Source organism: Panthera uncia, assembly GCF_023721935.1.
Source record: "Panthera uncia isolate 11264 chromosome A1 unlocalized genomic scaffold, Puncia_PCG_1.0 HiC_scaffold_16, whole genome shotgun sequence".
Taxonomy (NCBI): Eukaryota; Metazoa; Chordata; class Mammalia; order Carnivora; family Felidae; genus Panthera; species Panthera uncia.
The window spans coordinates 21,505,918-21,517,374 of record NW_026057576.1 but is presented as its reverse complement, the minus strand read 5'-3'; the positions used below and the strand labels follow the sequence as shown (position 1 = coordinate 21,517,374).

The 11,457-nt window shown below is 42.3% G+C and overlaps 1 long non-coding RNA gene across 1 annotated transcript; it reads left to right on the top strand.

Moving 5' to 3' along the window:
* The first annotated feature begins 323 nt into the window (after window positions 1–323).
* On the top strand, window positions 324–3,855 carry LOC125933771 (uncharacterized). Its single transcript, XR_007461096.1, has 3 exons — window positions 324–2,125; window positions 2,514–2,668; window positions 3,638–3,855. It is a non-coding gene; the product is annotated as an uncharacterized LOC125933771 (long non-coding RNA).
* The last annotated feature ends 7,602 nt before the right edge of the window (window positions 3,856–11,457 follow it).

Here is an 11,457-nt window from a genome sequence, read left to right as displayed (position 1 = left end):
ACCTCCATATTTGATTGATAGTTTAGCAAGACACAGAATTCTAGGTTGGAAAAAGTTTCCCTGAGAATTCCGAAGACATTTTACCATTATTTTCTAGCTTCTGGTGTTGTTGAGAAATCCAAGGCCATTCTTTCTTAGTTCTCTCTGTAAACTTTCAAGATCTTTTCCTTATTGCTGGTATTCTGAACCTCTACAATGGCATGTCTTGCTGAGCCATTTCTCTTTCATTTTTCTGTATCTGGAGATATTTCAGTTCTGGAAAATATTCTTGTATTATTTCCTTGATAAACTCATCCTTTCCACTTAGTCTGCCTTTTCTTTCTGAAACACCTAATATTGTTTTATAGAACTCTATTTTATGCCAAGAATAATTCTAGGCTCTTGGGACATATCAGAGGACTAAAGAGACAAAACTCTCTGCCCTCCTGAGATTTGTTTCTTTACAGTGATGCGTTCAAATCCTACCTTTGCCTCTGACTGGCCATGATACCTTGCATAAGACATTTAAACCTTTCCTGTCACAGTTTCCTTGTCTCTAATGTGGAGGTTATAAAAGAAATTGCTTCCTTAAGGTCCGTTGAGAATTAATGACTTATATCATAGAAAGGGACTGGAACAATATTTAGCACACAGGAAGAGCTGTAAACATGTTGGTTATTATCATTATTGCCCGACAAAGCATGTGAGTCACAAACTCGAAATCAAAACCTCAATCCCCTTGTGCAACTTGCCATTGTTCGCTGAAGACAAGTTGGGGCTGGGATCATAGGAGTAACTGAGTCATTCCAGCTCCTCCAATCCTGAGCAGCTTTCACATTTCAACACTAATGTGAAATGAAGTGGCACCTGCATCAAAAAGTGAAGAGGCTTCCACCAGCTTGGGAAACAATTTGATTTTAATGGTTTCCCACAAGTAACAAGACTTCAGCTAAACTCGTCCTGGGGACTAGAAGTGCTTAGTAAAGTCCCCACTTGATTTCACCATCCTTGGTCTTAGATCCAGAACACTAAATCTACATAGCAGGGAAACTGAACGTACCTGCTTGGTTCTGCTTTTATCACTTCACAGCCCACACTACTTCTGGTCCTACCCCCACTTTCAAAAGCAGAATGTCACCAAAAGTCCTCCAATCTCCCCAGGAAAAGGTTCCAGTTTTTGAGTCAGAATTTGAACTGCTGTTGAGTTTAGAGACTGAGAAGCTCTAGAGGATATGGGATCAGCCCAGAGTACTGACTTGAAAGGAAATAGCTCTCTTCTTTATAATGTAATCTAGCAAGGAGAAAAGGTCAATTTACTTAGTGAGACGTTCTGGGAGGAAAAATTACTTTTTAAGGAGTTCTGAGATTTTTAAAACAGTTTCCTTAAAAATTTTCCCTTCCTTCTGTTTCTGATGGATCTCTTATATTCTGGATTTGGAGTATAGTTGAAATGTCTAGGCTTGATTGTTGGGAGAAAGGCACTGTCACGTTAGAGTGTGTGAAACATGGGTCTCTAAGAAGGTATGATTAGCTCCCACTTTCTCAGTCCTTGGCAACATGGCCAAGAAGAAGAGGAAAGTGGATTAATCCTTTAAAAAGCATAGAAGAAGAGGTTAGAAAAGTTAGAAAGGTCAAGTGTCTTGGAAACTTTGAGTGGGAAGTCCATCATTTTATCTTTAGGACACAAGGTAATGATGGCGATGATGACAATGGTCATGATGATGATGATGATGGTGATGATGATGATGTACTATGATCACATAAAAGCCTTTCATCTGCAGGCTCAAAGTGCAACACAACCACTAATTAATCCTGAAGGCAAGGTAGGCAAATATCATTACCTCCAATTTGCAAACTAGGAATCCAGGCAGGAGGAAATTAAACCCTTAACCAAGGTCATCTCAGAGTGAAGACTAGAAATGAAATGAAGACTCCCTGCCTCCTTACTTTCCACTGGCCACCTCAAAGGTGGCTACCGAAGGGCTTGCTTTTATTCCACAGGCAGAGCCAGCTCCTTGCTGCATCTGACCCTTTTCTTTACAGAGTTCAGTGAGGGCAGGGGAGAGACCTTATAGAATGATGTCTCCACTACAGACTGGTTTTGAGAACTGCCACATCTCCAACCATGGAAGCAGAAGTGTGGAAGGTGTGTGTGAAACCCTATAACCAACTTGAAGGCAAGAACTATAACTCATGCTTTGTGCCACCTCTAATACCCAGCACAGAGTCAGTCCCACCATAGATCTTCCCAGTTTTGGTCATTTCTTAATTGATAATCCTGTTCTTTGGCAAGAAGAGAGATTTCCTTTTTCTCTAAAGTCTATTGAGTTTGTTTAATTTTCTTGTTTCCAGAGGGAATTTAGAGAGTGTGGCAGAAACAGTAGCTGACCACCAAGGATTTGTGTTCCCTCCCATCTACTGTTGTTTTGGGGAAGTGGCTGCCCAATTGGGAACAATATTTCCCAGTGCTTTATGTCTGAGTGACTAATTCTGGCCAATGGAATGTTAGAGGTAATGGTGTGTGTCATTTCCAGGCTGAAGGAGTGAAGGGCCTGACGTGCTTCCCATCTTTCTACCTCTGGCAGTCACTGCAGGGCTACATGCTAAAGACAGCAAAGCTAAAGAACGTATATTCCTGTGTCCCCCACTTGGCAGGGAATCACCAAGTAACATCCACATTAGACTTCAGGTAAGCAGAAGTCAACCTTTTTCACTGCAGTCACTGCAGTCATTTAGAGCCTTTTTTTTTTTTTTTTTTTTTTTTTTTTACTGCAGTTATCTGCTCTAATATAGGAAACCTTTAGAATACATCTCATGTGATAAGCAACAACTTAGAGATGAAGCAGTTAGGGCAAAAGGAAAACAAGGGTAGGGAAATAAGATGAACACAAGTGCAAAGCATGTACAGAAAATGTATGCTACAAGGTGCTGTACAAGTTGTTGGGAATAGGCAAAATATGTCTTTGAGTTTCCCAGCATCCAAAGCAAAGAGGGGAATTCTACAAGCTACAAGATTCACAATGCTGAGGAGAATCACATGTTAACACTTAGGAGAAATATACATTTTTCTGGTTCTTTAGACTGAGAAACATTTCTCCTATGAGGTTGAGAAGGAGAATCAGTGCTGTCAGGTGCATTTGGCCACATCCTCAAAAGCATCTGTACGGTGGTTATCATAGAAATTGTCATGTGGCTGATATAACATCCCTTGATACAAAAAGTGGCAGTATATGAAATAGCTTTTAAGAGAGGCCAGGATAATATGTAGTGCACAAAGGCAGCTCTTCAATGGTCTGGCTTAATCCAATGTCCAATGACCCTAAATGGGTGGCTTCCTTGGTCTCGCACAGGCTCTGGGGTTATCGCTTAAGAATCAAATCCATACTTCTGGGTGAGCCATGAGATATAAGCCCAACCACACCATGCTGTGAGAACACAGCCTGATCCACTGAATGGATGACCCTGTCCTCTGACCAGATGTGACAGGAGGTAACCCAACAGCTGACTTGCTGACTAAAGTGAGGAAGTTTCCCTCCCTGATCTGCTTGTTTGAGTGGATGGTCCTGGTGTGGATGTTCATTCAGTTACCACATCTCAAGGGCAGTGGTGGGAAGGAAATCAACGCCATGCCTACTGAGGTCACCCTTGGTTTCCTAAGGTCTACAGGTGTGGATGAGAAACATCTGGCCAGGAAACCAGGCTGCCAGAATCCCCGGAGTAAGGGCACTCAGCCACGCCATCAGGAAAGAGGAAGCTCCTCAGCAGTATTCTGGCCAGCACTCAAATTCTTCAAGTTTGCAAACCAGGGAACTGCTTCATGCACCTGCCCTGCCAAGGGTCTTCACAATGAGGAAGATTACATCTCTGATTTCCTAATCCTTTGTGAGACCAGGTGCTTAACCCTGCCTGCAGGGATAACTCTTCTCCCTCTGAAAGAAATAGCTGTTCTAAGGGGAAGAGATATGTCATGGGGGAATGGCTTGACTTTTCTCCCAAAAAACATGTTGTCCATTTACCTAGTGGGAAAGAAAACTGCACATACGTCCGAGAGCTCAAGCTGTTTTAGGGCCTGTCCTTCTCCCCTCTCCCCTCTCCTGCCTCCTTCCCTTCTTCCCTCAAAGACACAGATGGAAATAATATGTTAAGTATACCACAGATAGTGTATTTACCAGTAATCTTCATTTACAGAGGCTGACAGCAGTGGGATGCAACGTCCTTTTCCTCTTTTTGAAGCTCTCTACGGGATTTTATTTTGCTCAACAAACATTTAATGAGTCCAGGGAACTGGTGTAGCAGAGTCAGTTAAAGCCAGGGGCTTCTGGCTCAACAGATCTAGGTTTGATCTCGCCTGATCTTATTACTTTGGGAAACTCACAACCTCTCTAAGCTTTGGTTTCCTCACATGATTTTCTGTGAGGTTTAGGTTTAGGGGAGATAATGACGCAAAATGCCCCATAGGAGTAACTGAAGGTGCTGCTCACTGCTCATTAACATCCTTTATCTTCAGATATATATCTATATATACGTATATATATATATAGATATATCTACATAGACATATATATAGATATATAGATATACATATATAGATATATAGATATATATATACAGTGAGATAGTGAGGGGGAGAGAAAGAGATTCCTGGTCTTTGGTGAATTCAATCACTTTATTATTTGGGGGGTAAGAAAGAGCCTTCCCTGTGTCCTTCTGAGAATATTGTAAGACATACACTAATTTTTCTAAATATGATAGAATTAAATTGGTTTTATTTTAAGAATTCATGTGAATTTCAGTCTCCCTTTGAGAGTCTGGTCTGAGGAAACCATAGACAACCAAAAAAACAAAACAAAATAAAACAAAACAAAACAAAACAAAGCAAGAATCAAATGCTAAGCTCAAGGTCTGTGTCTTATCATCTCTGACACTTGTATTCTTTAGAGGCCCTTCTTAGGTTTTAATTCCTCTGGGGAGAGGGTATATGGGGGTGACATTTTTCTTCTTCAACTAATTTCTCATCCCTACACCTTCAAAACCAGTATAACACCCAAGGGTCACCAAACTTCCTTGAGTCTGACCCACGGAGAAAGTACCTGGAGACCCCTTGTCTCGGGGGGCAGGTGGTGCCCCTTCCTATGGACACAGGTTATTCTGGGCAGTCCCTGGCAGATGCTGAGGCATAGGATGTGGGTTTTAACCTTCAGAGTTTCCTCCTGAAACCTTAAATGCCATCTCTCTGGTATTTCTGGAACTAACCCTCTGTTTATAGGGGGTGAAGCAAAGCAAGTAAGAAACTGAACACAGATGGTGGCCCTTTCTGACTCTCCTCCCTCTCACCCTCCTGACTTACAGAACACTCAGGCAATGCCTCCATTTTAAGGTGGGCCAAGGCTGAGTTTTCCAGTCAACAGTAAACTGGAAACAACTTTTTTTGTAAACTTGCATTTCACCAGTTTTGTGGTCACTTTCTTCAGTATCCGACTGACAGCATTAGTTTCTGGGACCCTGAACACTGCCTTTATCTGTGTCTTAGACCATTCGGGCTGCTATAACAAAAATATCAGAGACTGAGTGTCTTAAACACTCAAACATTTATTTCTCACAGTTCTGGAGGCTGGCAAGTCCAAGAGCAAGATGCTACAGGTATAATGTCTGGTGAGAGCCTGCTTCTTAGCTCATAGATGGCCCTCTTCTCACTGGCAGAGGGACAATGAGCTTTACTGGGGTCTCTTTCATAAGGGCATGAATCTGGTTCATGAGGGCTTCACCATCACAACCATATAAGAAAAATGACATCTCCCAAAGGCCCCACCTTCTAATACTATCGCACCAAGGGTTAGAATTTCAACAAATGAATGGAGGAGGGGCACACAAGTATTCAGCCCATTGCACCTTGCTACCAGAGTCCTGGTGTTAGCATCTAGAAATAGGAAGCCAAGGGTTTAGTTTGGAATAAGCCAATGCCTGAATAAGCCAGCTTGCCGGTGGGTCAGGATCACAACTGGTCTATGTCCCTGAGGATGTGAAGAGAAAGGGCAGAGCTAAGTCCGTGATGTCATGCAGTGTGGACACTCGCATCCTGTAGATTCAACCACAGAGTGAGCATGTCTTCATTGATTTAGTCAGCTGCCTGGCCCTACTGTTCATTTCTCAGTCTGCCTTTTCCCTCTATGGAAGGGCTCACGCTGGTGTTACCACACATGGTAAACTCAGCGAGAGCTGCCAGCTGTTTTGTTTGCTCAGGGAAATGTCATGTGAATATGAGGGTTTAATCAATAACTCTTTGCCTTTGGTGGTGGTGATGATAGATCCTTTCTGGCAGGTTATACAGTTCCTGATATAGTAAGCCTTATACTTTTGCAGTTAACTGTATGCTTACATAGTATATACACATATGTACATATATACATATGCATATGTACACAGGTACTTTGATAGGCTCCTGTTTTAGAAAAAACAAGGCGACTGGTTGGTAGTAGAAAGTAATCTGTGGTTTTTATTGTATATTTTATTTGTAACTTTCAATCCCTTGAAAGCAGTAGGTCCCTTGTAATTAACACTCTGCAGATACCATGGTGGTGAAGGGCAGCTGCAAGAAGGGCTCCTTTTACCCCTGCCGTGAGAGGAGGGGTGGGGGGGGGGTCACAGGGGAGTGAAGGGGGTGGTTTCAGCAACAGCTGCAGAGCCCGCCGTGTGGAAAAATTGCCTCAGTCTCCTCTCCCTGATACTGGAATTCCTTCTTTAGGAGCATAACCTTTTATTTCAATTGCAGTTAAACAAATATTCCAATGCCCTAGTGGAAGCAACAAACAACCACATATTAAAACTTGCCTGAAGGCAGTTTTTACCTCCAGAGAAAGAGGAAGGGGCGGGAAGGAGAATATCACCGCAGGGAGTGGGTGTGTTGTTGGAAAGAGGAACTGAGAACCTCAGAGTCACAGCTCATTAAGTCATGCTTTTTCTTTCAACCTGATCTCCCTTCCCTGTCTCATCTTTGAAAGAAGCTTTCAAATGCTGACACAGCAATGTACAAGGTGAATCATGGATTATTTGTCTACGTGCTTTACCTGTGCTTTAAATTTAAAATTTCGGCCATTTATTCAAGGCCTGGCCAAAATTAACCGGCAATAAGGAAATGACATGATTTTCTTAGAGGAATGCATCAGAAAATAATTTCCTGGAGTCACCGAGAGAACTATAAACAGCTGTAGTCTCATTTTGGGCCACCCAGTGCAAAGTCCTTTTAAATCATAGATGGTGCCCGCCCTGAGGAGTGTTGGACTCAAGCAGTCTGAGCAAGGTGGGTTTTAGGGACCAGGTGAGCCCTGCCACTGTCTTCTAGACCTGCAATTATCCTGTGTGTTCAACCAAAAGCTTCCCTGGAGCTGGAACTAGTGTAACTGTTCTTCCATCAGACACTTTTTGAGCACCACTTTTTTTCCCCCATGACGCTGGGGGAAAAAAATTAGTAAAAAATGAAAAGCAAAAAGAATACTGTGTCAGCCCTAGAAACAGGTATTTGATACATAGGCCTTTTGTATTTCCGTTCTGGTCAAACAGCTACTCTCCTCAACGCCACAAACACTGATGCTCATTCTTACTCTAATTAAAATTACCTGAAGGCAAAAGAGGAAAGTTTGCCTAGAAACAGCGGTTAGGAAAAAAAAATTTTTTTTTTTTTTTTTTTTTTTTTTTTTTTACAGCCTCATAACATTTTACCAATGCTGCTCCCTGCAGGGCAAACCTGGAATCTCAACTCAGCAGTGTGTACAAACTTCTCAACATTGCTTCCTTTGGAGAGAGCTTGAAGGTCCAGGGGCCCTGAGACTTCGCTCATAAACCCCCTAAAATAATTGTGAACAATCATGTGCCCTCTTGCATATTTTTGAAAACACTGACGTATGAATTTGTATCATCAATTTCACAGCTGTGAAGGTTGAACGTTCCCACATGTGTTATGTGCTTTAAATAGTTGCAGACTGGGGCGCCTGGGTGGCTCAGTCTGTCGTTAAGCATCCGACTTCAGCTCAGGTCATGACCCCATAGTTTGTGAGTTCAGGCCCTGGTTGGGCTCTGTGCTGACAGCTCAGAGCCTGGAGCCTGCTTCGGATTCTGTGTCTCCCTCTTTCTCTGCCCCTCCCCTACTTGTGCTCTGTCTCTGTCTCAGTCTCTCTCTCTCAAAAATAAATAAACATTAAAAAAAGTTTAAATAGATGCAGACTGAGCTCACCAAACTTATGAAAAATACCTTCTATATCACCTCACGGTAAAAACAGCCTTCATTGCCAAATCAATCAATCAAATTAGAATTGCTTTTTGACAGGAAAAAAAGTTTGATCATTCTCCATTCAGTGTAACTGGTTTTTGGTGGCAATTTTTTTGGCTGTTTATCCACCAGATGGGGAACCTCTTGACTTGTCAATACAGAGAGCTGCTGTAAGGTGGCATGTACCTTTTGCTCAGAGGCTACTGGGGACCAAAACTTCTCTTCAAGACCTTAAGAGAGACAGAGAAGGAAGAATTCCTTTCCAGGAGGCCTAATCTTTAGAAAACATGACAGAGGCACATGAGGGTCCTGCACTCTAGGAAACCCTGAAGGGAAGCTGTGGTCTGGTAAAGGCCAGAGCAAAAGTGGAGGGACAAAGAGACCCTCCTTAACATAAATGGCCCCTTGGACCCTGAAGTGGCCAGAGTGGGGCGCTCAGGTTCCTGGGTTCTTCAGGTGAATCAAGTCAGCCGTCTGAGCATTGCAGGACTTAAATCGTCTACATCTTTGACTTCTGTGCTCCTAAAACCAAACGCCCGGGAAAGTGCCTGTGGTAGTTCCATCCCTGGGCTGCCCACTCACCTCTTGTCAACACTCCCCTGTCACAATCCCCTTCTCCCACCTAACAAAAGAAAGACATGCACCTTCTACCATCTTGCATTTGACTAAGTATGCCGTCCTGGTGTGAGAACATACACCAGACAACAGCGCCATAAGAAAATTCAGTTCTAAGAGCAAGAGTCACAGGAGAGTGAAGCAAAGGGAGCTGTCTTCTTTCCTCCTTGCAGGAAATCCTAATGGGATTGGGATGGAGGATGTGAAGATGATCTCCGGTCTGCCTTGGAGCCCCTTGAATGCCACACTAAGACACTCTAGTAGGTCTTGCACCGCCTTTTCAGGCTCCGCGCCTGCTGCACACTGCATCCCATTAATGGGAATACAAAGGGCTTCCCCACACACCCTGTGCCCTTCCCTCTGGCTGACTTGCTCTGACCATCATCTTGCTCTGTCAAAGTGTCTTTAAAGGCTAAAGTACTCTTTCCTGATTATTCCCTGGTATAAGCCTCTCTCCTTTCTCTTAATCCTGTAACATTCTATACTATTTTTAGGGCATGTATTGTATTCTTCCTTATGCTATAATTATTTAACTTCACATCTCATGGTCCTTTGAGGTGAGAGGCAAATTAATCCTTCTATTTCCCAGTTGCCTAGTTCAAGATCTGGTATAGAGCAGGTAATCAGAAAGCATTTCAGGCCCCAGGTCCACCCCACGATGCTGTTGTGTGAGTTTATAAAATATACTTTCCAAGTAAATACAGATTCTATGTTCTCCAATCAAAGAATGCACTTTTTCTCATCACACACCTGAAGAATGATGGGATGAGTTCTAAAACTTAGTAACTTCTGGAGTTCCAGCACAAAACATCTGTGAGGGTAAGGAAATTATTAATGTGATCGGGGATTTTGTCATGGATGATGACACACTTTGGGTGGCATTTCTAAAGCACCACATGGTGCTTCAAGGTCAATAGACTGCGTCCGGTGATGACGTACGGTGCATACGGGAGCTCAGTCTGGGCTCATGCATCTCCCCCCACCTCCCTGCCTCTTGTAGGAGTTATTCTGCTCATGACCCACATTCATTTCTTAATTGAGATAGTTTTTAAAACATGCCAAGTATCAAAGATCTTTGGGAATGTTTCCAAATTTTATCAAAGATATACAAATATCATGAGATAAACAAACATCAAACTTCACGGTAACTCACTCAGCATATTCAAACCCCCAATTAAATGTGTGGCTTAGATTTAAATGATGGTCATGTACCATCACTTCATGGAGACAGGATAAATGAAGAATAGAATGAGGGATGAAAAATTTCCACCCAAGTCATATCTAAATTGGCAGGGGCTGAGCTCATTTAGATATTCATAAATCTGCAAATAAATAGAGTAGCTGGAATGGTTCTGCAAGACAGTGGTTATCCAAATACAAATCAACTCAGACAAATCAAAGAATTCAGAAAATGGGAGCCATGTAAATTGTCTTACATACAATGCATAAAAAATTATGCCTATGTGGTTTTATTTTACATTATAAGAATGATCTTAGCTATTGAGTGGGAGAGCAAATTCTGGAATGGATATGTGTGCCAAGCCTTATGGGACATAACAACAGTTTCTTGCCTGGAACCTTCTTGTTAGCTCTGCTGTTAACCAGCTGAGTGACTTCGCCCAAAGATCTGTCCATTTTTATACTTAAAAAATTGAACATTGGCCAACAAGTGCATCTAGATAGGGACCCTTTGGATTGCTAATTAGTCTTATTGAAGAGTCATCCAATCTTTAGATGCTAAAGTTTAGAGACTTCACCTGCCGAGTCTCTTACCCAACCTGCCCATCTTCACTGAGCACCTACTACAAGCTCTGTACGCCTGGCACCTGAGTATTTGGCAGGCAGAGTGTTCCCATGGAGACCAGTTCTACTCTGGGAGAGTTTTTCAGTCTGTCTGTAAATTGGGGTTAGTGAGGGCAGCCTCCATCCTGCTAAGAAACAAAGCCAGCCTTTCATAGGAGCGAGAAGCTGGTGCTTTACCACATGTTTTTCCAACATCCTCTATAAAAACCCTTTGTGGTGTTCGTTGGCTGACCTCTCACGAACCTTTCTCTTATGTTCTAAATGCCTTTCTCATGCCAAGCGTGGTGAGAGTTTTTATTCTTTCTGCAATAGTAGGGATGTCAGATTTAGCAAATAAAGATATATGACATCCGGTTAAATTTGAAGTTCAGATAAAAAGCAAAGAATTTTTGAATGTACAACACAGGGGACATACTTATACTAAAAATTATTCTTTATCTATCTGAGATTGAATATAATGGGATATCTTGTTGGCAACTTTATACAGGGATTCAAACGTCCTAATTTTTACATCCATTGTTTCTGCCGTTTATCCCTCATAGGAGGAAATAATGCTGCACAACCTGGAACTATTTTAGTTACCTAAAAAGAACATGCACTCTCCATAAGGGAAGGGAAGCAAAAATAATATAGAAACAGGGAGGGGGACAAAACATAAGAGACTCATAAATATGGAGAACAAACAGAGGGTTACTGGAGGGGCTGTGGGAGGGGGGATGAGCTAAATGGGTAAGGGGCACTAAGGAATCTACTCCTGAAATGATTGTTGCACTATATGCTAACTAATTTGGATGTAA